At 36.0% G+C, this 27,834-nt stretch overlaps 1 protein-coding gene across 9 annotated transcripts in view; it reads left to right on the plus strand.

Annotated features, from left to right (window-relative positions):
- Positions 1-27,834, plus strand: part of Fut8 (fucosyltransferase 8) — a 227,694-nt gene that overhangs the window by 13,613 nt on the left and 186,247 nt on the right. For all 9 annotated transcript variants that reach the window (XR_004114449.1, XM_031356835.1, XM_031356840.1 and 6 more), the window contains exon 2: positions 26,840-26,934. The gene's annotated coding sequence lies outside the window, so the exon portion shown is untranslated. The remainder of the gene's footprint in view (positions 1-26,839; positions 26,935-27,834) is intronic.

Below are 27,834 nucleotides of genomic sequence, written 5' to 3' on the forward strand. Positions count from 1 at the left end.
GATTGGGGTTTTAGTATATACCCCTGCTGTCCTGGGACTTGCTTTGCAGACTAGGCTGGCTCACAATTCACAGAGATCTTTCTTCTGGCCACTGCCTTCCTAGTGCTGGCATTAAAGATGTGAGCATTCATAATTGACTCATGGCTGCCATTTTTATTTCTTCTACTTGTTAAAACTAATTAATTTGTCATTTTAATTTAATTTTCCTCAAGTATCTTTAATAGACTAAGATAAAAAATCTAAAATTTCCTATTCATTCTTTCTCAAAAGGGCTGGAGATAGCGTATCTTTTTAATTTCATTTTGTTCCTTTTTTCTCACTAAAATTATCCTCTCTTTATTGCTAGTGATTTTGTAAAATTTTCTTGCTTCAGATTTGGAATTCTGTCTTTTTTTTTTCCTCCTCTTTTCTTCTAATTTTCTAGTCTTCCTAATTCTGCTATGGCAGATAGCAATTTCTCTGTTCATTTACAAGCTTAACTTGTATTTGACTTACACACAGTTTTGTTTTCTTTAGTTTCCTCTAAAAAAAAAATGTGTTGTGTGTGATCCTGTATGGGTGTGTGTGCACCACATGAATGTGTGCAGGAGTTCTCAGTGGCCAGAAGAGGGTATAGGATCCCTTGGGACTGTACTTAGAGGTGGTTGTGAGCTGTCATGTTGGTGCTAGGAACTGAACCTTCGTTTTCTGAAAGAGCAGCAAGTATTTTTAACTACTAAGCCATCTTTGTTTCTCTTAATTACTTTCCTTTGGAATGGTACCTGTTTGCATTTAGTGAGAACATTATATTTTTGATGCCTCCTATATTGTTAAGCTCCTGAGTTCAGTTTCCATCCTGGAAGTTTCCATGTGATTATCTTTCTACCAATCTGAATATGCTTATATTTGAATTTTCTTTGTTTTGAAATATTTTATTCCTCTTAGCTTTCCATTCTCTTCTATTGATTTATTCTTCCCATTTTCCAAACTTGAATTCTGAGTCATCTTTGAGTGACTCAGATCTTTTCTGAATGAATAAGAATAATAGAGGAATCAGATCCATTTTTTGTGTAACAACTGCATATTCTATTACTACAGTGTTTCTCTGCTTCATCTGCTTACATCTGTTTCATATTTTACTATAATGACTCATTCTCATTTCCACTTACATAAACAATTACATTTTGATAATTACTATGATAGAAGGAGAGAGGGCAGAGAACTTTCTTTTTTATGTAAGTATGTATAGTGTATGTACTTGGTATTTATGCATGCTTGCAGTTGTATGTACAGAAGTAAGTGTGTGTGTATGTTTGTGTGTGTATATAGAGAACCAACGATGACATGGGTTCTTCTTCAATAGCTCTCCACCTTATACGCTGAGTAAGGGTAAATTATTAACCTGGAGCTCTCCATTTTGATCAACCTGGCAGTCAGCTTGCTCCAGGGATTATCTGTCTATAATGTGCTGGGATTATAGGGGCTGCTGTGCCCATCTGGCTTTTATGAGGTTTTTGGAGATCCAACTCAGACCCTCATACTTGTGAGGTAGGAACTCGACCAACTGAGGCTTTCTACCAGCTCCTTTAAACTGTCTTCAGATATTGATTAACATCAGTGAATGAGCATGTAAATGCAGAACACAAAGTAAAGAAAAATATATCTTATTGTCTAGTATAAGTAGAGTGGCCCAATGTAAGACAGGGAAAAGTAAGTGTTGCCTGCTTTGTAAGCTACTTTGAAGGTTCCTCACTACTTAGAGTAAGTCTTTTTTTTTTTTTTTTTTTTTTTTTTTTTTCTCTTCTTTTTGAGACAGGGTTTCTCTGTGTAGCTCTGGCTGTTCTGGAACTCACTCTGTAGACCAGGCTGCCCTTGAACTCAGAAATCTGCCTGCCCCTGCCTCCCAACTGCTGGGATTAAAGGCGTGCACCACCACTGCCCAGCTAGAGTAAATTTTTTTTTTTTAATTAGATATTTTCTTTATTTACATTTCAAATGATATCTCCTCTCCTGGTTACTCCTCCGAAAATAACAACAAAAACAAAAACAAAAAACAAACCCTGTTTCCTCTCCCCTCCCCCTGCTTACCAACCCACCTCTCCCACCTCCTGGTCCTGGCATTCCCCTATACTGGGGCATAAACCTTCACAGGACCAAGGGCCTCTCCTGCCATCGATGACCGACTAGGCCATCCTCTGCTATACATATGCTGCTGGAGCCATGAGTCCCACCATGTGTACTCTTTGGTTGGTGCTTTAGTCCCTGGGAGCTCTGAGGGTACTAGTTAGTTCATATTGTTGTTCGTCCTAAGGGGCTGCAAACCCCTCAGCTCCTTGGGTCCTTTCTCTAGCTCCTTCACTGGGGTAGAGTAAATCTTTAATGGACAACTATTCTCAGTCTATTTATGTGTGCTTTTCTCCTTTACTTCTGTCTCATTTCTGTCACATGTTTGTGATTGCAGGGGTGGATACTATCTTTATATTAATAAACATTAATAATAAATAAACTGAAGGTTTATTTATTAGACACAGCAAGAAAATAGACAATTTGTTATTTTTCTTCCTTAGAGAAACAAAGCATTTGGTGCTTTTAAAACAAAAAGCATTTTACAAACACTTTAAAGCAGCTAAACAAGAAGATAATTTATTTGCTACATAAATAGGAAGAATAGTGCTATATACAGGAACAGCCAGATGAAGACATTTAGATACCTTTAGAGTTTTCTCCATTTCCTAGCTTCATTTCTTTCTGGTCTCATTTTTGTGCTTATGTTAGAAAGCTTTGGCTATGGAAGAGATGCATAGCGTCTGGATCTTTTGTGTTCCTTCCTTGCCACTGGGAGGTCTTCTGACTTCTTATTTTTTTAACTTATTAGTTTATTATGTGATTTTTGTTGTTGTTGGCATTGTGATTATTATAGGATTTAGTTGTTTTTTACTTTATTTTTAAATCATTGCTGTTTATTTTTATTTTGTTTTTTGGTGCTGGAGTTTGCATCTAGGCCTCATCAACTCTTTCATTGAAGTACATTCCCAGTCTTTATATTATTCATTTCATTTTTTTTTTCTGTAGTACTAGGGGTTGAACCTGACACATCAATCATGGGTGTCTGTTCTTCCTTTGAAGTGTATGTCTAGTCCAGCTAAGAGAAATAAATAACCACTCACATTGTCCATGACCAGCCCAGCTTGAGCTTAATTTTCTCATGAAGAATTAGGGAAATAAAACACCTAGCTGATGACCTAGCCTCAAGTAAGGATAGGTCTGTGTCCTGAATACCTATTCCTAGACAGTCAGCCTTCATAGCAAACATACGGAGATATGATGCAAAGATTGTGGACACTGCACCTATTGGAGGTCCTCACCATAGGTTGCTTTCATCTTAATCAGACTTCATATTGCTGAGAAGACTGGAGGGTAACCACAGAGAGTGTACCTCTTACACATTTTACAGTGTAACTACCTGAACTACCGGAGAGGTTCCATACTTATGAGAAAGTGAGTTCTTCTGACTCTAGGACAAGGTCCTGTGTCAAAATCCACTGACTGTAGAATAGCCAAAGAAGCTACAATGGAACTGCACTATAAAGTCTGACTGGAATTATACTCAACACTACATTTCAAGGCATGTAATCAAGAGGAAAGTGTTCCTTAAATAAACCCTTATATGAAAGTAGGAAAGATACAATGTGGAAGAAGAAATTTAAAGAAACAAGGCAACGTGATTACTCAAAAGTACTTCACTCTAATAACTAACTCTGTGTGGTAAAAATGCCACACAGAGAATTCAAAATTGGCTTAAAAAGTAAATTAAAGTGGGCTGGAGAGATGGGTCAGTGATTAAGAGCACTGACTACTCTTCCAGTGGTCCTGAGTTCAGTTCTCAGCAACCACATGATGGCTCATAACCATCTGTAATGAGATTTGATGCCCTCTTCTGGTGTATCTGAAGACAGCTACAGTGTACTTATATACATAAAATAAATCTTAAAAAAATAAAAAATGCAAATAAATAGATTACATTATAAAAGACAATGTAGTATATGAAGGAGCAATGCAGCAATAGAAATTCTGAAAAAGAACCAGACAAATTTTGGAAATGAAGAGCTCAATAAGCCAGAGGAAAAATTCAAAAGTCTTAGCAGTAAACAAGACCAAGAATGGAAAGAAAGTATGTCATTGCCAGAAGACAAGATTGGTAAATTACCATATTCAGATAGTAGTAAAAATAAGAATGAGAATACACATAATTTATGGTGTACCATTAAGAGGAAAAAACATAAAATGAGTAAGTGAGGGTGAAGATATATATGCTAAACTTTTCTATCTTAGTAGAAATTTTTCAAGTATTTGGGCAAGATATGGACATCTAGGCACAGGAGGCAGGCAGAGCCCCAAAAAGTCATGACCCCAAAAGAACATGGCATAGATTAAATTGCTGGAAGTACACAAAATATCAAAGCTACAGGGAGAAGTGCTAAAACAAACCCCTCAGAATAGTAACAGAATTTTCAGCAAAATCCAATGGCTACGAGGGCATAGAATCATTTTGTTTCTGGTCCTAAAAGAAAATAATAGCCAATGTAGATTACTATATATAACATAGTTATCATTCAGAATCAAAGGCGAAATAAAGACCTTTCAAGATGACCACAAAAGTATTTATGACTACTAAGACCAGCATTACAGAAGATACTTAAAAGAACCCCAAACTAGGAGACAGAAGCAAAATAAACACATTCATGAGACTGTAGGAAACAGTAAATTTATCAGAAGAGAAGATAAACAAGTGCGAATTAAGAAACAGTGAAGCCTCCCGGATGAGTAAGGGAGAAAATAACAGAGGCAGATTATTTAAAATAACTAGAAAACAAACAACAACACGACAGGAACTAACATGCAACTTTCTATAATAACCCTGGATGTAATTGATTTTAATTCCCTAATTGAAAGATGCAAGGCTGGATAATTGGAATTAAAAACAAGGCCTGATAACCAGGCTTAGGAGATGAACAGATCTCTGTGAGTTGTAGGCTAGCCTGGTCTACATAGTGAGTCCAGGATATCCAGGGCTATGTAGAGAGATTCTGTCTCAAAACCAAACCAAACTGAAACAATAAAACAAAACAAGGCCTAACAATTTGCTGTTTGCAATAAGTTCATCTTACTGGTAAGTACGTACACAGGCTGAAAGTAGAAAGATGGAAAATGATATCCCAAGCCATATTTACATATGACTAAACAGATTTTTGAACACAAACTGTATAGAACAAAGCCTACATATTAATAAGGAAGCAATTTATTAAGACAATATGATTGTAAATATATATGCATCAGTGTTGAAACATCTGATTTTATATAACAAGCACTACTATATATATAAATATATAGAAAAACTTGAGTAAAATAATAGTGGTTGACTTTAACCTACCACTCTCATACATAGGTAGATCATCTGACCAAAAAGGGTCAAGAAAGAAACTTCAGGATTAAATTAAATTGTAGATTAAATCATCAGCACATTACAAAAGACAATGCACACTAATCAAATTAGTTTATTACAGAAATGCAAAGATGATTTAGCATACAAGTCAATAAATAAATGGAATCAAGAAAAATCACTGATCATCTCAATAAATCTAGAAAAAGTCTTCCGTAAAATTAAAATTCTTTAATGATATAGAAGGGTCATACCTCAATATAATAAGAGCAGTATATACCTGATCTATAAACAACATCATCCTGGTGGGGAAAAGTAAATTAATTTTTTAAAAATCGGGGTGGATTAAGGGAGTTCACTTTACTATTGAAATTTTACCCAGATAAGTCAGACAAGAAAGAAAAGTATGGGCTTGAGAGATGGCTCAGTGGCTAAGAACATTCTTTGGTTTGGTTTGGTTTCTAGCACCACATGGCTCACAACTATCCCTAATTTCAGTTCCAGGGTATCCCATGCCCTCTTCTGACTTCTATGGACATACGCATTAAGTAAAAAAAAAAAATTCTTAAAAACAGAAAGTAACAAAAGAAATATAAATGGAATGTAAGAAATCAAAGATCTCTTTTTGCAGATAATGTAATTGTATACCTAGAAGTCCTTGAACACTTCCAGAAGACTCAATATCACAGATATTTCCAGAAAAGTAACAGCTTGCAGAACCAACATATAGAAAGCAGTAGTTTTTACACTAATAACAAGCCTTCTAAGAAAGAAATCAGGAAAACAATTCCATTCTCAATAGCTGAAAACAAAAATAAAAGCAATTCCCTAATTTAAAACAAACAAACAAAACCAATCTACATGAATAAAACTATCCAAAGAGGTGAAAGACCTCTTCAACATAAAATAAACTGAGAAAGTGACAGGAAGGTGGAAAGACCTATATTCATGGATTAGGAGAATTAGTGTTAAAATGGTCATACTATTGAAAGTGATAAGTACATTCAATAAAACTCCCACCACAACTGTAATGACAACTAGAAAACCACAAAATTCTTATGAAAACAAAGCAATCCTGAGCCAAAAGAGAAATACTAACATTATAAATACCTTGTTTCAAAGTATACTACAGATTTACCTTTTCAAAACCAGCATGATTTTGGCAGAAAAATTCACACAGCCCAGTGGAATAGAAGATCTAGAAGTAAACTCATAAAAACAGCGATAGTCTTCTTGTGCTCTACAGACGTGCCAAACAATCCTTGGAGAAATGATGGCTTTTTCAGCAGATGGGGCTAGGAGAACTTGAGAATTCATATGAGAAGATTCAAACTGATCTCTGTCTTATACTTTATACAAAAATGAACTAAAAGTGGATCAAAGACCATAGACTTAGGTTTTTCAATACTTACTTTAATAAGGGTTTTTAAATGCTTCAACCTCTCTTCTAGCCTACCAACCACCAGACTTAGTAAAGAAAGGTTAATAGGAAACGGGTGGACCTGTTTAGAAATCATTCTTTGGGGCTATTCCAATCTTCATTGTCAGCAGTCTAATCCACTAGCAAAACACCAACATGAATGCAATCTAGTCCACTCGGCATTCACCACTCATGAATCAGCAATGGCAGTTCCATCAAGAAGAAACTGTGAGAGTCCGTCAGTTGGCTTGAGTCTGTGGAAGCAGCAGGAAGTTGCCAGAATACCATGAGAAGTTCTTTGGCCAGTTAATGTCTACAAAGTCACAACAAATGAACTCTGTGCAAGGTGAACCAATATGAGAGCTCTTCAGACTAGCAAGGTGGAACAAGGAGAACCAATGCCAGAGCCTCCCCTCCACTGTCTGTGGGATCATATTTATATTCTTTTCTAAACATCACACATCCTCTCACCTGTGTTTGCTTCAGCAAGATATCTTTTCACTTGTCTGTTTCAGTAAAACATCCTCTCACCTGTGTCTGCTTCAGCAAAACATGCTTTCATCTGTGTCTCCTTCAGCAAAACATCCTTTCACTTGTCTGCTCCAGCAAAATATCACATGACATTACTGAGTTTCCAAACAAACCAGAAATTTCCACTTCAAAGGACCTTCATGTAGAACCCCTCCACCCCCTAAATCTGAAATTGTTAGGAAAACAAACAAGAACCTTAAGGTATGACACAAATGATGACCTCCTGAATAGAACTCCAACAGCTTAATATATAACAAGAATTGATGACAAATTAAGCAATCTAGTTAATAAATAAAGTGATCCAAACAGACAGTATAATCAAATGAAATTATAATGCCAAACTTCAATGGCATTGAATATCTGGAAAACCAATAAATATGTGGAAAAGTGCTTAACATTTTAGCCATCAGGGAAACACAGATTAGAACTACATTTTCATCCTAGTTAGAATAATATCTGCTTTTAAAAAGCAAAAAATATAGTCTGGGAACTATAGTCTGGAATATTTAAGTTATGGCTTAGTAAGTAAAGTGCCTGCCATGACAACCTGAGTTCTGATCTCTGGCACCCGTGAAAAACCAAATCAAATCAAACCAAGTTGTCAAACCAAGTCAAATTAAGCCAAACCAAGCCAAATTACTGGCCAGCTAGTCCAACATGGTTCACTGAGATGCCAAACAACAACAACCCCAAACCAAACCAAATTACTGGCCAGCTAGGCTAGCCTGGTTCAGTGAGATGCTGTCTCAAGATGGAAGGGGCCTAGAGATATGGCTCAGTGGTTAAGAGTACATGTTTCTCTTGGAGATAATCAAGGTTCAGTACTTAGCATTCACATCGTAGTTCATAATTGCCTGTAACTCCAGTTTGAGGGGGTTTGAATCTCTTGGCCTCCAAGAACACCAGGCATGTGCGTGGTGTGCATGGTATAAATGCCACTCACACATAAAGAAAAAATCTTCAAGAAAGATAAAGGTGAAGACACCTGATGTCAACTCTTGCCTCCATACACGCGTGCGTGCACTTGTGTCCACTCTCTCCTCAACTGGTTAAAAAAGACAAAAAATATTGAATGCTAGTTAGGATGTAGAAAAAAAAAAAAAACCCAAACAGCCCTTATACATTTGTAGAAATGTAAACTGCTTTTACTTCTGTTTCTTTTAATGTTGATTACTGATGAAACAAAAATGTAAAAATTTACCATTTAATATTTTGCTATAGTATAACCAGGAAAAAGATGAGTAACATCTTAGTTGTTTACTATGTTTTGATTTTAATAAGGAGAGATAAGATTATTTTAGTATATTTTCTGTACTTGAATCTCCAAAGGTCTTAATTTGGACTTGCCATTTCAATCAAAATTGTCTCCATATCAGGCCTGTGTCAAAGAAAGACTGAAATATTATATTTAATACAATGTAGAGTCTTGAAAATGTAGCTTACTCAGATAAGTACTTGAATGAGTCTTAGTTCAATTTCTTAGCTTGCCTGACCTATATGAGCCCGGAGGACATTGTGCTAATTGAAATAAGCAAGGCATGAAGAAATATAGCATGATTTCATGTATGCATGGAACTGGAAGAAATGAAACTCATAGAGGCAGAGCATTAGAAAGGTGTTTAGAGGCTAGAGGTGGTAGAAATGGGGAGAGTTAGAAAGTCCAAAGTTTTAGCATCAGTTCTGGACATGGGAGTATGGCATTATAATTTCATTTGATTATAGTTGATGATGTATACTTGAAAATGGTTTAGAGAGCAGCTTTTAAGTATTCTTCCTAAGTATTTTTTTTTTGGGGTGTGTAGTATATGCCTGTCTACATGTGTGTGCATACATGCATGCGTGTGCGAGCATATGTATGTACCTGTGTGTATGTATGTATGTATGTGTCTGTGTGTGTGTGTGTGCCTGTGTGTACATGCTCTGATGATTCATGTAGAGGCCAGAGATTGACATCAGGATGTCTTCCTTAGTCACTTCTCCTTATTTTTGAATAGTATGTTTACTGAACCATTTTAGTCAGTCTGAGTGGTGAATTGAGCGATCAGGATTCCTTTGTCTCTTAAACACCTTCCACACCCCCCTGCAGTGCTATGGTTACACAGGGACATTGCTGTGCTCAGCTTTTATGTGGATGCCAGGAATTTGAACACAGGTCATCTAGCTGTACAGCAAGTACTTTATCTACTGAGACATTTCCCCCACCCCTTAAATAGTCATAATATGTATGAAAATGTATCTATGAGACAGATATATTAGCTAGTTTAATTATCCTATGATGTGTACATATGTCAAGGTATCATGTTGTATATCATATTTGTGTAGTTTTGTTTGGTAAGGGTCCATGATTTGCTGAAGAATGATACCCTGGACTCATATTGTATGATGTAAACGTGAAGAGTGTTTTATTCTGCAGAAATCCAGCATCCTGGGGTCTCTCATTACCAAGACAGAGAGAGACCACCAAGTGAGCTTGGAGTCCTGATTTAAAGCACATTAGGGGAATCCCAGGGTAGGTGACCTCTGTGTTAATCTGTTGGGTTCATCTTTACAAAAATTCCATTACTGAGGTGTAGGGGCTGGAAACTTGCTGCTGAGGAAGTCTGGAAACTGCTGCTGACCCATTGTCCTTGCCTCAGGCCAGGTGGCAGTGCAGTTTCTGAGGTTTGGATTTGCCTGGAATTGCCCAGTTCTTGGAAACAGAGATTTAGGCCTAGTTTCCTTCACTGCCAATTTCAAGCCTGTCATGTAATCAGCCTGGCCTTCTCAGTTTACTGGCTTCAGTGGCATGTGTATATAGCCCCAGCTACTTGTAGGCTGAGGTAGGTGTATTGCTTGAGCCCAAGAATTTTAGGTCAGCCTGGGCAATGCAGGGAGTCATCTCTTTCCTACACCAGTCTCTGTCTGTGTGCCCTTCCTCCATTTGAAGATATTTTTCTTTTGAGACAGGGCCTTATTCATTATGTATGTAGCGCAGTCCGGCCTTGAACTCAGTTTCCCAAGTGCTGGGATTACAGCTGAGCCACAATGCCTAGCTAAATAATTTTTTGTTTTGTGGGACAAGTGGGACCCAGGCACGAAGGAATTCCACCAGCCTTGTAGCATGGGTTCCTTCCAGTCTGTCTGGGCTGGTGCTCTGAGCAGATCTTGGGTGCAAATTTTGCAGCCAGTCCCACAACACCCAGAGGAAGCTCCACTTTCGAGTACAGGATCACAGGGACAGCTTAACTCTGAGGAGTTCTAATACAACCAGGATCACAGGTAGAACAGGCCCCAGTCAGATTTAGCCAGGGCAGGTAGCACTAGCGATAACCAGATGGCAGGAGGCAAGCATAAGAACATAAGCAACAGAAACCAAGGTTACTTGGCATCATCAGAACCCAATTCTCCCACCAAGTCCTGGACACACCATCACACCAGAAAAGCAAAATCACTTCTCATGATGATGATACAGGACTTTAAGAAGGACATAAATAACTCCCTCAAAGAAATACAGGAGAACACTGGCAATCAGCTAGAAGCCCTTAAAGAGGAAACACAAAAATCCCTTAATGAATTACAGGAAAACACAATCAAAGAGGTAAAGGAAATGAACAAAACCATCCAGGATCTAAAAATGGAAATAGAAATAATAAAGAAATCACAAAGGGAGACAACCCTGGAGTTAGAAAACCTAAGAAAGAGATCAGGAGTCATAGATGCAAGCTTCACTAACAGAATACAAGAGATAGAAGAGAGAATCTCAGGGGCAGAAGACACCATAGAAAACATTGACACAACAGTCAAAGAAAATGCAAAAAGCAAAAAGCTCCTAACCCAGAACATCCAGGAAATCCAGGACCAAACCTAAGGATGATAGGTATAGAAGAGAGCGAAGATTCCCAATGTAATGGGCCAGTAAATATCTTCCTCCAAATTATGGAAGAAAACTTCCCTAATCTAAAGAAAGAGATGCCCCTGAACATACAAGAAGCCTACAGAACTCCAAATAGACTGGACCAGAAAAGAAATTCCTCCTGTCACATAATAATAAAAACTCCAAATGCACTAAACTAAGAAAGAATTTTAAAAGCAGTAAGGGAAAAAAGGCAAGTAACATATAAAGGCAGGCCTATCAGAATTACGGCAGATTTCTCACCAGAGACTATGAAAGCTAGAAGATCCTGGGTAGACGTCATATAGACCCTACAAGAACACATATGCCAGCCCAGACTACTATACCCAGCAAAACTCTCAATTACCATAGATGGAGAAAACAAGATATTCCATGACAAAACCAAGTTTACACAATATCTTTCCACAAGTCCAGCCCTACAAAGGATAATAGATGGAAAACATCAACATGAGGAGCAAAATTACACCCTAGAAGAAGCAAGAAAGTAATCTTTCAGTAAACCCACACAAACATAATTCCACTTTTTACAACAAAAACAACAGGAAGTGACAATTACCTTTTCTTAATATCTTAATATGAAAATTAATATTACCAACATATCCTAATTGATTGAAATCCAAAAATAAGAGGAATTGGAAATTTGTTGGCTGTCATCCAGTAGTCTCTCTAATTTGGTAATTGGAGAAATAGGTCCAATATTGTACAGTCCATATACACTTTCCGCTTCTTTGTACATGACAGTGTCTTGCTGGGCTCCACATAATGGTTTTGAAATCAGGCTTCTATTTCAGCCTCCTCACTATTAGGATTGTTTATTTGATGTTTCTGCACTATACTATGGTTTTTCAGAACATCTTATATATTTCAAAAGTTTATACAGCCAAAAGAAACGTAGACAATTAACTTGGGAGATGGCTTGTAAGAGAACAACAAAGAGTGAGACTGAATGCTTTGCTCGATGTTTGTAACTATTGTATCAAGTTTGAAGATGACTTTATAAGTTTCTCTTTCTCTGAGATGAATGCTTTTCAAAACCACCACAGCCAAGGAACCAGATTCTTACTCTCACCTAATGTCTGTGCCACCCTCCAAGCAGAACCATTGTTCATTGAAACAGTTGGTGACTGACTTCATGGATAGACCATCTTAATACACACACCATTTCTTAAATGAAGGTAACCTGTTCTCTGTGGGCTGAGAATGATGACAATCACTCAAGTCAAATAGCTTTGACCATAGCAGGAATTCTGTATCCAAAAATCTTGCCTAAAATTCATTCCTTGGTACAGCAGAACTGTCAACTTTGTTTTGTTTTGTTTTTGTTTTTTGTTTTTGTTTTTTTTGAGACAGGGGTTTCTCTGTATAGTCCTGGCTGTCCTGGAACTCTGTAGACCAGGCTGGCCTGGAACTCAGAAATCCACCTGCCTCTGCCTCCCAAGTGCTGGGATTAAAGGTGTGCGCCACTACTGCCCAGCAGAACTGTCAACTTTTAGCTTAGCTACGATGGAGGTAAAATCCTTTGGTGATGTGAGGGTCATTGAAGTACAGCCTTATTACAATCAACTCCCAATGTCTAAAAATTGTTCTTATATTGGGCTTGTACCACAGTAAGAGCCAAGATTTTAAGTTCTTCTAAAAACAAAGAAACAAAAAGACTTTATCTATTTATCTATTTATGTTCATTTAAAAAATACTAGTAGTAATGTATTATTTTAAAATAGTTGATATATTTGGAGTCATTTCAAATTTATATTGAGACAAATGTATGTATCTTCAGTTTTGCTGTAGACAAGCATCTACATAAGGCTGTTCAACTGATTGTTTTATATCAAACAATTTTCATAATACTAATTTTTATTATAATATTTTACAAATTTTAAAAAATATGACAAAATAAAAAAAAATCAAAAGGTATTGCAGGAATTGAAGGGGGCGTCTCTGAGAGTAGTTGTGGTACAAAAGGGAAACAAGAATGTGATGTAATTCTATTTACTTAAAATATATTTTTAAATGTTAACATATTTAGATAAATTGAAATCATGTATCTTTTCTCATCATAATGCAGTAAAATGTAAATCAATAAAAAAAGAATTTTTTTGTTTTCAACTTTTACATTTTATGGTATTTGTTATTAGTTCCTTAAGTTACAAGCATTAGTGAGAATTTTGTTAAGTACATGTGAAGAACAAATAAGGTACTGTAGCAAAATCAAGGGGTGAACTAAATTATGGTCCATATTGATCACTTATTTTAATGAGAGATGCCTTCCTATGAATGTACCTGAGAAGAAACTTTCTTAGTTGTACAATCATATATAAGTGTGAAATTTTATATTTATTGGTTTTAGACCCAGGATAACAAAATTAGAATCATATTTTATATTATAATCAATAATCATATCTTTTACTTATAGAGGAAGAGTAAAATTAAAGTATCAGCAAATGATTCATAAGTAAGTGTATTTATATAGAATTTTCATGATTGGTTTCTTAATTTAGATGGTATATAAATTTTTTCTTTTAGACCTGTTTATCTTATGTGTTTGTTTTGCCTACATGTATGTGTATCATGTGCATGCCTGTGTTCTTGGAGGTCAGAAGAGGGCATCAGATCCCCTGGAATTAAGAGTTATAGATGGTTAAGAGCCACCATGTGGGTGCTGAGAATTGAACCTAAGTCCTTTGTAAAAGCAACAAATGCTCTTAACTGCTGAGTTATCTCTCCAGCACCTGGATGGCTCAGAACCTCCTCTAAGTCTAGCTCCAGAGTGTCAGCGCCCTCTTTTGGCTTGTTTGGGCATTGGCACCCAATTGGTACACTGGCATATATGCATACAAGTTAAATTTAAAAAAAGGAAATTAACGTGCAGTCCTGAGGACATGGCATAGTGAATAAGTATTTTAGTTCTTTGCTATGGAAGCACGAAGACTTGAGTGCTGAGTGTGATGGTACATACTTATAACAACAGCTCTAAGAGTTGGGGCAAAGACAAGCAGATCCCATAAGCAAGCTGGCCAGCTAGTTTAACTGAAACAGTGAGCTCTAGCTTCAGTGAGAGACTGTCACAGCAAATAAGTCACACACTAATTTTGTTATCCTGGGTCTAAAACCAATAAATATAAAATTTCACACTTATATATGATTGTACAACTAAGAAAGTTTCTTCTCAGGTACATTCATAGGAAGGCATCTCTCATTAAAATAAGTGATCAATATGGACCATAATTTAGTTCACCCCTTGATTTTGCTACAGTACCTTATTTGTTCTTCACATGCACTTAACAAAATTCTCACTAATACTTGTAACTTAAGAAACTAATAACAAATACCATAATATATACCAAATAATAGTCACTGAGGAGGACATCCCTGCGCCAGCCTCCAGCCTCCATATATGCCGACATGAGCTAGCTCACACATAAGCATGAAAATAAGATAGAGATCAAATGCATGTGCACATGTGTATGTGGAACACCCCCATACAAGTGCATATACCCATACAAACACATCACACAAACACGCATATGAATATGTGCACACAGACAAAATAAGTAGTATCAAGTTCTGCAGGTTAAGATCTTTTGGCTTGTTAATATTTGTATGTTTAAGGCTTAGTATAGTTCCTAACACAAAATGTCCACTCAATAAATGCTTTTTACAATTAGATGATTTCATGAAAAAAGGTTTTGAAAAGATGAGAAGGAAGTTGAAAAGACTATTTTCTTAATTTAAGAAAAATTTACAAAATCCCAATTTAATATAAATTGAATTTGAGTACATTTTCTACCCAATGAATTGAAAAACTTTGCATAAATGTTCCTTGCTTATGAGGGCCATTTGAAATTTTGTGTGGTAAATGATTCTGAAAAGATATCAAGAGTAGTTTAGTTTATGAAAGAATTTCATCCCATTAACAGGCTAAGTGCTATAATATTAAATGTGGTCCTCTGGCAAATAGAATTAACTGTAGTATATATTTAAAAAACAGAGCCTATAAACATCATTAACCAGTAGAAATGCAAATTAAAATAATGAGATACCATTACCTAGCTATTCAAATACCAATGGTAAAGAAACAGGTGAATGAATTCTGACAGTAGCAAGCTGGCAAAGATATAGAGCAGCTAGAATACTCATGTACCGCTGATTAGAACACAAAATTGCACAGCAGTTGGGAGAGTTCCTAATACAGTTGCCATGTGAATCAGCAGTCCCATGGTAAATACTCAGATGAGTATTTACTAAAGAGGAGTGGAACACATGTTCACAGTTGCAAAAATCTAGAAAAGTGCAAATGTCAATGCATGAGTGGATAAACTGGTAGTTCATGCAATGGAATACTTCACAATGAAAATCAAGTAACAATTTGTATGTTTAACAACTTGGATGACTCTCAGAGACATGCTTTGTGAAAGAAGCCAGTCTCATTATTCCATTTATGACATTGGCAAAAAGACAAAACTATAACAGTACCAACAGGCCTGTTGGTAGTATAGTTTGATTGTTTTTGTCTCCTTCAAACATTAGTGTTGAGATTATTCCAGTGCAACAGTGTTGAGAAGTGGAATCTAATGAGTATTGCCCTTATGAACAAAGTAGTGATCTTAAGAGTTTCTAGAAGTAAGTTTGCTCCTTCTATTCTGCTATTCGATGACAAAGCGTTTGTCTCCTTTTGCCCCCTTGCCATTCATCATGTTAGTATGTAGCAGAAAAGGCCCTCATCAAGCATTGAAACATTTAAAAAAGTTTTTACTTTTAAAATTATGTGTATGTGTGTATATATAGCTATGTGAGTATAGGTGTCTTCAGAGACCAGAGGCATTGGTCCCCTGGTACTAGAATTATAGTCTGTTAAGAGCTGCCTGAGTTGGGAGTTGGGTAGTTGGGTCTTCTGCAGGTAGCCTGCCACTAAGCCATCTCTCTAGCCCCCAAGTACTGAGTTTTAATCTTGGACTCCCAAGCCTCCAGAATTGTGAAGAATATGCTTCTGTTCTTTGTAATTTACTCTCTGAGATAGTGGTTACATTAGCACAAAATGGACTAATATTCCAAGTTTAGAGTTGTGTGACTATATAGAGCACAAGGGATTTTTTTAAAGGGTGATATTAATGATAAAATTGTTCTGTATCGATTGTGATGATATTTACTCAAATTTATAAACATTAAAAGTCTTAGAACTGTATACTTTTGCTTCTCTCCCAAAGCTCATATTACCATATATTAATTTTAAAAATAGAATATATGCTCATTATTATATAAAAAGCATTTTGTATAATTTCTGGCTAACCAAACTTATGTTAGTACTATCTGATGTTCTTTTAGCTTGAAAGGATTTATATGAAAAGTGATTAATACGTAGAAAACTTTTGGTTCAAGATCAGACCTTTCTCTGTTGTCCAAACTGGTCTTGACTCTGGACTAAAACAGTCATTCAGCCTCAGCCTCTTGCATGTAGAAACTATAGGCCTGTGCCATAATATTTGACTTAGAATACCTTTAAAAGATTACTATGTACATTAAGAAACATAAAGATTGGTATGTGACTATTCTGACAATTTGCATAGTCATTTAGTGTAAAAATTTTGATGGCCACCTTGTATATAGCTTCTTCTTTTGTACAGGTAATAATTACCATTTATTGAATGTTCAGTAGACAGCTTGCTAAACATTCAAACTGCTATTATCATAATAATGGTGTGTTACTTTCTCTGTTATAGATGTGAACACTGAAGCATTGAGGTATTACTTAATATGTTTCTTCACACAGCAAAAACCTGATAGGGCTGGAATTTTAAGAATTTCAGACTGAGAAATTATTTTTTATTTGTGTTTTTATAAAAGCTTTTAAATTGTAACATAAAGCACAAGTACAAAAAGCAAAATGAGTATTTACTTCATGTTTTATAAGGGAACACATTTAGAAAACCACCCAGAATTTGTCAGCTCTCCCACAGCTTTCTGTGTACCTCATCTCAGTTATAACTGCTTTGTTTTCCAAGAGTAGACATTGTTTTCATTTTTATGGTGATCTATATTTTTGTTGTTCAAGTGTGTGTTCCTAGACACTGTGGCTTAGTCTTATTATTATTATTTTTTAAATTTGGTGTCTTTTGAGCTGTTAATCTACATATTTCCCTCTCTTCATTCCATTTTAAGTTAGCTACTCAGCTCTGGTCTTACAGGTTTTCACAGACTGAATTTTGCTGATTACATATGATAGTATATCAGCATTCATCTCTGTTTTTTGTTTGTTTGTTTGTTTGTTTTTGTTTTTGTTTTTTTTTTTGAGACAGGGTTTCTCTGTTTATCCCTGTCTGTCCTGGAACTCATTCTGTAGACCAGGCTGGCCTTGAACTCAGAGATCTGCCTGCCTCTGCCTCCCAAGTGCTGGGATTAAAGGCGTGCGCCACCACTGCCTGGCCTCATCTCTGTTTTTCTGTATGCTCTAAAGATTTCCAGCTGAATCCAGACTTGATCAGAATTGATGTGATCTGTTTGTAAAACCTGGGGAGGCATTTGATAGTGTATGACTTTCTGATGTAAGAGCAATTAATTTTTGTATGGTTGCAAAATCATGATATTCTAAAGTACTTCTTCTAAGAAGGATATATCCATAGAATACTGTCCTTATTTATTGTGTTATTGACTAGTAAAATTCATAAGAGAATAAATGTTTGCTTCTTCATTTTTATTTACCAATTTTGAAGATAATGAATTTATTCCCTGAGTCTAAACCTTTGAAGGTGTTAGATGCTTTTGTTTGTTTGTTACTGTTTTAATATCTCATTAACTTACACAGTCAGACATATTTAGATTTCAGTGCACTGCGATCACTGTGGCTCATGAAGTTCATAAAGTCCCATTTTTGAACAGTGATTATCTTGAAAATGTTCTGAATTCTTTCAACATGACAGTACTCATCTTTGATAACATTGCATAACAAGTTGTTCCAGGATAACATTATACATTTTCTGTTGATTCTGTGAAAACAGCAATTCCTCCAAAAATTCTTGGCCATGGAGACTATTTTATAGTGGGGCACTATTTGAACAATATCCTGACTAGAACCATCAATAAAAATACCCTTGATTTAGTTGAAACAGTACTCAGTTATAACTATTTCTGTTTCAAGTAGTATCCACTGTTTTCATTTTTACAGTAAGCTGTATTTTTGTTGTCCAAACATGTACCCCTAGATGCTGTGCCTTAGTCCTGGAAACGTTTTAAAATTTAAAAATATTTGCTGAGTACATATTAGACTGTGATTATCTTTTCAAGTCCATGATTTGTTCTCCTTACGTAGTTTCTAGGTTCTCACTATGTAGTGAAATGAATAAGATCCTGGCCTTGATAGCATACCTTATTCTTCCTTATATGAGTATTAGGAACTTAATAGGGGCTGGAGATAATTATAAAATAAATAATTATAAATACAATAAAATATAAGTAATTATAAATAAAATATAAGTAGTTATATTTAATTTATAATTGTAAACATGCATGGGTAAATATATTTGATAGTAATTTGTAGGTGAGAACATCTTATCAACATGGTATATAACAGTACTTAACTAGTTTGACAATATAGATTTCTTGCCCCAAATAAATGTAGCATTCATAGCTCCATATGTTAATAATTTAAACAATAAAGTTTACCACATTGGCTTTTAAGCTTTGTATTTTTCATTTTGTGTTCCCCAGTTGTAAATAGAAAAAGTTAAAGATATGTTTTCTCCAGCACATTAAATTAACTTGTACTGTAGTCTTTGGGTTGTAAACAACATAGAATTAACTACTATTGTCAATGTGGAAACCCTTTTTCATATTACTTAGGGAGTGAGTGACAGGTTGTGGAGGACTGTCACCTTCCCTGGCAGGAACTATTGATTGTTCTTGTTGTTCCTAAGTCTGATTATGCCATGGAATAACTGCCTTTCTCTTTGTTTGAGACTTTCTCTCTCATCCACTCTTCCTTTAACAAGGTGGTCCATAGCTAGGGAGCACCGATGCTCTCCCACTTACTGTGGCTGAGCCAGAGCAGTGCACCCTCATGCTCTATTTAGGCTGACACATTTCCTGGAGAAAAATTAAATGTAGTAAGTAGGTTCTTATGAATTGCTTCCAACCTGGGTAGTTTCATCCATATCATCTGTAGACAGTCTTATCTAATCCTCTCTGAAGTCCGACTTTTGAGATACCTCAAGTAGTCTTATAGGATGCAGTTGTGACTGTAATAATTAGCTTTTTATTTTAGATAGGTTTACAGCTGTTGCTCCCTTAATTTTTTCTTCAAAAATGGCCAGTTTTACTTCAGTTTTTCTGTCATGTTAATATGTAACTTCCCTAGGAATTTAGATTTCTCTTCCTTTCATGTGTGGGTTTTCTGTTTTCTTTTTTAGAATAGGACTTATCATTTCTCTAAAGATGAACATCAGTGGACCAGTTGCTGTTTTTCTCTTCCCATCTAGGATTTGCTAATTGTAACTCAGTCATTTTTCTTGCTAACAGTATGGGAAAATGACTGACAATTCAACATCACAAACTAAGTGTAAACCTGTGACTTGTAACTTTCTTTTTTTGGCACTTCATCAAAAAGGAAATAGTTTATATTTTACCTATTACAAAATGATTCATTTATTTAGTTTTTAAGATTTCTGTCTTTTCCTTTAGTATTTTTACCTTTCATGAGATTATAGCAAATCTTATAATATTGGACATGGATTGTGTGCTGGTTAGTTTTTTGGATAACTTGATACAAACTAGAGTGATCTGGAAAAAACCTTAATTGAAGAATTGCTTCTGTGGACTGGCCTTGTCAGCATGCCTGTGAGGCATTTTCTTAATGGCTGATTGATGTGGGAGGGTCCAGCCCCACTATAGGTAGTACTATCCCTAGGCAGGTGAGCCTGAGCTGTATATAAGAAAGGGGCTGAGCAAGTCAGGAGAGCAGCCAGTAAGGAAGGTTCCTTCACGAGCGCTGCTTCACTTCCCATGTGAGGTGAAAGAAACCTTTTCTTACTTTCTCATGTTTGCTTTTGGTCATAGTGTTTATCACAGCAACAGAAAACAAACTAGAACAATTTTCAATGCCATTCATGACAATCAAGTGTGGTATTTCCTCCTAAATGAATAACATCTTTCATATTTATTTATTTTAATCAAATATAAGATCTTATGCTATGGCCTTGGTCATAGGTAAGTGTTTTTGCTTTTTTTTTCCCTAGAGAAACTATTCAGTTTATGATATTTTGTCTAATGGGATTTTTTTTGTATTGTCTTTTTAAAAATGTATATATTTATTTATTTTTTTGCATTTAAATGAGTGAATTATTATTTTTTATTTTATGTATGTGAGTATACTGTCACTGTCTTCAGACACACCAGAAGAGGGTATCAGATTCCATTGTAGATGGTTGTGAGCCACCTTATGGTTGCTGGGAGTTAGACCCCAGGACTTTTGGAATAGCAGCCAGTCCTCTTAACCATTGAACCATCTCTACAGCTTCTGAAATGAGTGTATTATTATGATATATGAATACTGACAGAGTTGAATGAATAGCTACAATATTATTATTTTTTTTTTTTTGAGGAAAGAGTTTATTTCATCTTATATCTTGCAGTACATTATTGAATGGTAGTCAGGACAGGAAATAAAACATGAACTTGTAGGCAGGCACTGAAGAAGGGGTCATGAAGGAATAGAATTACAGACTGATCTCTTATTCTAGCTGTTCAGAGATGGCACTTGCAATAGTAAATCATCAGTCAAGAGAATACTCAATGATCTTTTGCCTACTAGACAATCTGAGATGGAGACATTTTCTCAACTGAAGTTTTCTTTTTCAGTTTGACTCCTGTCAGATTGTATTTGATAAAAAACAAAGAAGAAGGAACAAAAGAAAGAAAGAAGAAACAAGGAAGAACAAGAGAAATAAATAAATAAATAAAGAAAGAAAGAAAGAAAGAAAGAAAGAAAAAGAAAGATAGATTGATTTTCTCAAAGAACTAGTTCCTGGTTTTGTTGATTCTTTGTATAGTTCTTTTTGTTTCTACTTAATTAATTTCAGTCTTGAGTTTATTTTCTGCCTACTCCTCTTGGGTGTATTTGCTTCTCTTTGTTCTAGAGCTTTCAGGTGTGCTGTTAAGTTTCTAGTGTATGCTTTCTCCAGTTTCTTTTTGGAGGTACTCAGAGTTACAAGTTTTCCTCTTAGCACTGCTTTCATTGTGCCCCATAAGTTTGGGTATGATGTGTGAACATTTTCATTAAATCCCAGGAAGTCTTTAATTTCTTTCTTTCTTTCTTCCTTGACCAAGTTATCATTGAGTAGTGCGCTGTTCAGCTTCCATGTATATCTGTGCTTTCTGTAGTTTTTGCTGTTATTGAAGACCAGTTTTAGGCCATGGTGATCTGATAGGATGCATGGGATTATTTCAGTCTTCTTATATCTGTTGAGGGTTGTCTTGTGACCAATTATATGGTCGATTTTGGAGAAGATACCATGAGGTGCTGAGAAGAAGATGTATTCTTTTGTTTTAGGGTGAAATGTTCTATAGGTATTTGCTAAATCCATTTGGTTCATAACCTCTCTTAGTTTCACTGTGTCTCTGTTTAGTTTCTGTTTCAATGACCTGTCCATTGATGAGAGTGGGGTGTTGAAATCTCCCACTATTATTGTGTGGGGTCCAATGTATATTTTGAGTTTTAGTAAAGTTTCTTTTATGAATTTGGGTACTCCTGCATTTGGGGCATAGATGTTCAGAATTGAGACTTTCTCTTGGTGGATTTTTTCCTTGATTAATATGAAGTGTCCTTCATTACACTTGACAACTTTTATAGTCTATTTTATTGGCTACTAGGATGGCAACTCCTGCTTGTTTCCTGGGACTATTTGCTTGGACCTTTTTCCATCCTTTTACTCTGAGATAGTATCTGTCTTTGTTATTGAGGTGTGTTTCTGGTATGCAGCAAAATGCTGGATCTTGTTTGCATATCCAGTTTGTTAGCTTATGTCTTTTTATAGGTGCATTGAGTCCATTAATATTTAAGAGATATTAAAGGGAGATGACTGTTGGTTCCTGATACGCTTGTTTTTGTAGGTGTGCTTGTGGCTCTCTGGTTTTCACTTTGTTGTGAGATGCTTAATAACTTGTCCTTTCTTTGGTACAGGTACCTTCCTTGTGTTGGAGTTTTCCTCCCAGGATCCTCTGTAGGGCTGGGTTGGTAAATAGATACTGTATGAATTTGGTTTTGTCCTGGGATATTTTGGTTTCTCCATCTATGTTGATTGAGAGTTGCTAGTAGCCTGGGCTGGCATTTGTGTTCTCTTAGAGTCAGCATGACCTCTAACCAGGTTCTTCTGGCTTTCAGAGTCGCTGTTGAGAAGTCTGGTGTAATAGGTCTACCTTTGTATGTTACCTGGCCTTTTTCCCTTGCAGCTTTTAATATTCTTTCTTTGCTCTGTGCGTTTTGTGTTTTGATAATTATATGATGAGAAGACTTTCTTTTCTGATCCCATTTATTGGGTGTTCTATATGCTTCTTGTGCCTGTATGGCCATGTCTTTCTTTAGGTTAGGGAAGTTTTCTTTTATGATTTTGTTGAAGACATTTTCAGGTCCTTTGAGCTCGGAATCTTCATTCTCCTCTATTCCCATTATTCTTAGATTTGGTCTTTTCATTGTGTCCTGAATTTCCTGGATGCTTTGGGTTAGGAGAGTTTTTTATGTTTTGAATTTTCTTTGACAGTTGTGTCAATCTCTTCTACTGTATCTTCTACACCTGAGATTCTATCTTCTACCTCTTATATTCTGTTGGTAATACTTACAACTGTAATCCCTGACATCTTTCCTAGGTTTTCCATTTCCAGGTTTGCCTCCATTTGTGTTTTCTTTATTGTTTCTACTCCACTTTTAGGTCTTGGATCGCTTTATTCAATTCCTTCACCTGTTTACCTGTGTTTTCCTGTATTTCTTTCAGTGAGTTATTGATATCCTCCTTAAAGGACTCTATTATCTTCATGAGATAGGATTTTAGGACAGATTGCTGATTTTCAGTTGTGTTGGAATATTCAGGGCTTGCTGTGGTGGGAGAACTTGGTTCTGATGATGCCTACGTATTTTAGCTTCTGTTGCTTATGGTCTTGGGCTTGCCTTTTGCCATCTGGATATCCCTAGTGTTTGTTGGTCTGGGTGACTGTATGGAGTCTGCCTCTTTTGACTCTGGATTGCTTCAGGTGTCCGTGTAGGCCAGCAGCCCAGACTGTATCAGACCACCTGTGGTGCCTTCCAACTGGGGGCTTTTCACAGGAGCAGAGAAGCTGCTCATCTGTTGCCTGGCTGTAGTAGATCTCCTGGGAGGCTTTCAGACTGTTGGGTCTTCAGTGGAGCAGTCAAGCTGTTATCCAACTGCCCTGAGTGCAGCTGATCTTCAGCTGCTCTGAGTGCAGAGGGTCCTCAACTGCTCAACTGCTCTGAGTGCAGCAGGTCCTCTAGAATGGATTGGGATATGGAGTCTTCACGGGAGCAGACCAACTAGGAATCTGCCCTAGTGAAGGGTAGAAGGGATGGAAGGGGAGTGGTGTTTGGAAGGGTAGAGGTTTTGGTGGGTGATGGGTCCAGAGTCCATCAGGCTCCCAGCAGCAGCTCCGGTATGGGGGTGGGAAGGGTGAGGGAAGAGGGGTTCTTACCAATTGCTCTGAGTGCAGCGGGTCCTCTAGGGTGGATCAGGATATGGAGTCTTCACAGGAGCAGACCAAGTAGGGGTCTGCCCCAGCAGCAAGGATCAGGAGGAACAGATTATTTTGTAAGATCCATGACTTTACTAGCTTTGGGAAGTTGGGTTGATTTCTAGTACCCAGCATCGAGTCCTGAAAAACAGGTAATAAATGAGGGGAGCCTATATATACTTAATTTGTCTATGAAGAAGCTTTTTGACCCTGAGGAATTTAGGGAATAACATAAAACCTTGAGATCATATAGACTAAGAGTAGGATGATCTTAGTCCACCAGATAGAACAGAAAACTATATTTACCAAGTATATAATACCAAGATGCTGGTAGAGCATCTCTGTTATTTTTGTGTATTCCTAGACATTCAATTGGGTCTTTTCTTCTCTATATCTTTACTAATATATCTACTCTCTTTTTTGGCTTTTAGAAGGTTATGAATATATGTATAGTATAATAACCTTAGTGTCTTAGTTCTCTATTTCTACCTACTATCAATTTTAGCTTTTTTAAATTGATTTTCTCTCACTTAGAGAGTAAATTGGGCTTTCATTAGGTTTTATAAATTGTCTTTATAATTTAAAAAATTGCTTAGTAATCACTTGATGTTTACAAAGCATTAAAAAAGAGATTATAAAGTTTATTTTGTTGAGTGTTAAATAAGTTCTTATTCTTATAAATACTTGTGAGTTTTTCTGGGATGTCACCAGATTATGGAATTTTCTGTCTCAGGTACAGCTTTTAGTCTTTCTTTAGTAGGTCATACAAGCTAAGATTGGCTCCACTGCTGGGTCACAATCTTGCTGAACACTTTACCATATGCCCATGACTTTGAAATCTTTCCTTTTGGTTAGTGGTTACGGGTGTTAGATTGAGGATTAGATTACCCTCAAGGCTTGTGTCTCCTGGGGTTATTATAGAACAGTATTTATTTGTGGGCCAGTCAACGTGTAATGAAAGCCCCTGTCTTTGCTTGTTAGAACTCTCATTAACTAACGCCAACCCTGAGAGTTTTTAACCCCTTGATTTATGGACACATGCCTAATTGTATAGATTACTACTAAGTTTGAGATGCAAGTAAACCCCAGTATAGATATGTAGCTTTTGTCTGTCTGTACAGCTCTTTCTTTTCTAGAATCTATTCTAGTAACTTTTGCCTCTTCCACTATATTGAACTTGTATCTCTGCTTCTTAGAAGTTAGCACAGCTCCTGTGTTCTGTTTGAATCTGGGTTTAGTGGTATGTGGAACATGTTTCAGCATAAAGCAAGATGCTTACAGAGACTGATTGTTTCAGTTTTTAAGAACTATAGATCATGCTAATTTTTTGTTCAAGATCTGGAAAGGGGCAAATATATATAACTTTGCAGTTTTTTACCATCAGAAGGTAAAGCTGGTACTAGTTATTAAACAGTAGCAATAGATTATTGTGGAAAGTTGGCAATAACTTTTAGGTGAAGCTTTAGGAAAGAATTATAGTATACCTAGGGAGATTTTAGATTTCATATTTATGAATAAATTGTACATTTATATATTTTTTTCAGATTTATCCTTTTCAAATTGATCTACTAGATGAGATAATGTAAATAATAGTGTGCTGTACGAAAGAATTTTGTATTTAGGGAAATTTATTGAATGTCTTATAGTTCTTCCTTAGAACCTTAAATTTTACTTTTGGAAATTAAAGTTAAAAATAATTGGGATCATGATTGCATAGTTATAATAGCCAAAAATTGGTTTCAGTGGGCTTTAGTGTCATTGGAGGAAAAAAATTATAGTTAATAATGTTAATCCCTCTTCTCACAATTTATGTCATTTAAAAATAATAACGTCATAGCACAATAGTAGGGCAACTGAGAGAAAGATATTGCCACAAACTGTAGTGCTACTGTTTTTTTTTGTACTCAGTGACTTAAATATGCAGTGAACATTTAATATATGAAGTTATTAAAACTATTTACTTGTCTATGAATCATACTGATTCCTTACCATATGTCAAACGTAACAATGATGAAGCGCCATCAGCAAAGAAATAGGAAATAGGTTCCCTAATTAGAAGATTATATAAGATTATATATGTAATATATATGTGAAGTAAAAATATGGATATGGCAGTAAATAGTCTAGTAAAGATTAATGGAATACAGAATTCTCAGGTCTGTTTGAGAAAGCTGACTTTCATAGTTTCATTGACAATAAGTGAAAACATGTAGGTGCTCATCACGTCCTGGCTCAGCAGTGGAGCAAGCAGTAGCTCATATATAGAGGGTCACCTCTACATAGAAAGACTAAAAGCAGTACCCGAGAGAGAAAATGACAGATAATGTGAACACATCCCAGAAGAATGCAGTATTTTATATGTGCATGAAGTTATTTAACACTCAACAAAATAACATTTGCAATATCATCTTTTATACTTCAAGAATGCTTACTGAGTGGTGACAGCTGGGATAGTAAAAACTGTTCTGTGTCAAGCAAGCAGATTACATTAGTTGTAGTGGAAGTCTATGTAGAAGAAGGAAGAAACAAAGATGTCGAACTCACTTGTTGGGTTGTTCAGAACATAGATTTTGAGGTCTGGACTGGAAAGGAATGTTTGTGTCTGGGAAGGAACTCTTGGGGCTGATTGACTTGGGATGGAATATGAAGCATATTAAGACAATGAGTGCAACTGAGTTTGGATGTAGTTTGCAAAATGAAAGTCCATTCCTTCTTGGCCTTTGTAAAATTGTGGCTGCAGAATACAGGCATTTACTTACTGTGACTTCCACATGAAAGTAAATAAAAAACTAAGAAGTATAATGATGTTAAGTATAATGAGGAGGGTGAACTAATTTACTTTCTTTTATTTCAGGTTGCTGTTCTGGCTGAGGCCATCTATGGCCCTGGTGGTGTTTTCATTCAAGATAAAGTCCTTTCCGTCTTTATTTATTAACTGAGCAAATTCAGGTCAGTACATTTTTGTGAATAGTACCTTTCTGTTTTCACTTGAATATTTTGAGATGATTTTGTTTTTAAAGCTACGTGTGTATGCACCAATGGAGTACAGTACCAATTGGCCACATTAGTCCAAACTAATAAATTGTGCATTAATTGGGAAATATTTTCTGTCTGCCTATCGAGTATAATCTGTTCTTCATAAAGTCATAGCATGTTTCTTTTTAATGGCTTTGATTTTCAAGTTTTGAATTTGATAAAACAAGTTGTGGCCACACTTTTTATGTTGAGCTGGTTGTTGTGTGGCGTAGTTGGTAACGAGAATAAACTCACTTTAGAAACTTCTGATGTTTTAGTAGTTCTTCTTAAACTTGTCCACACATGAATATTAAGTCATATATTAACATATCTACTATTAATATTAATTCTAAGAGGATTGGCCTACATATTCATCACTTCAATTAAAATAGTTCTACAGGGCTTTTAGTTAAGCCCACCTCCTTTCACCACAACCGGTAGCAATGTGGATCTGTTTTCTGTTTACATAGTTTACCTTTCATAGTGTGCTGCTTAAATGGAATTATCTAGTATTCAGCTTTTGGAATCTACTTCTTTTACTTAGTATAATGCATTTGTGTGCTATTCATGTTCCTGTGTGTATCAGTATTTGCTTTTTAGTTGTGTAGTAGAATCCCAGTCTGTGGGTTTACCACAATCAGTTTATCTATTCACTAGTTGATGGACATTTGGATTATTTCAAGTTTGGGGTGATAGTAAAGCTTCTACAGTCATGCATTAAAAAAAACCATGACTTCATATTCTTTCTTTCTTTCTTTATTTTTTATTTTTATTTATTTATTTATTTTTTTGTTTTTTCGAGACAGGGTTTCTCTGTGTAGCCCTGGCTGTCCT

The sequence above is a fragment of the Mastomys coucha genome, unplaced genomic scaffold (assembly GCF_008632895.1).
Source record: "Mastomys coucha isolate ucsf_1 unplaced genomic scaffold, UCSF_Mcou_1 pScaffold6, whole genome shotgun sequence".
NCBI classification, from domain to species: domain Eukaryota; kingdom Metazoa; phylum Chordata; class Mammalia; order Rodentia; family Muridae; genus Mastomys; species Mastomys coucha.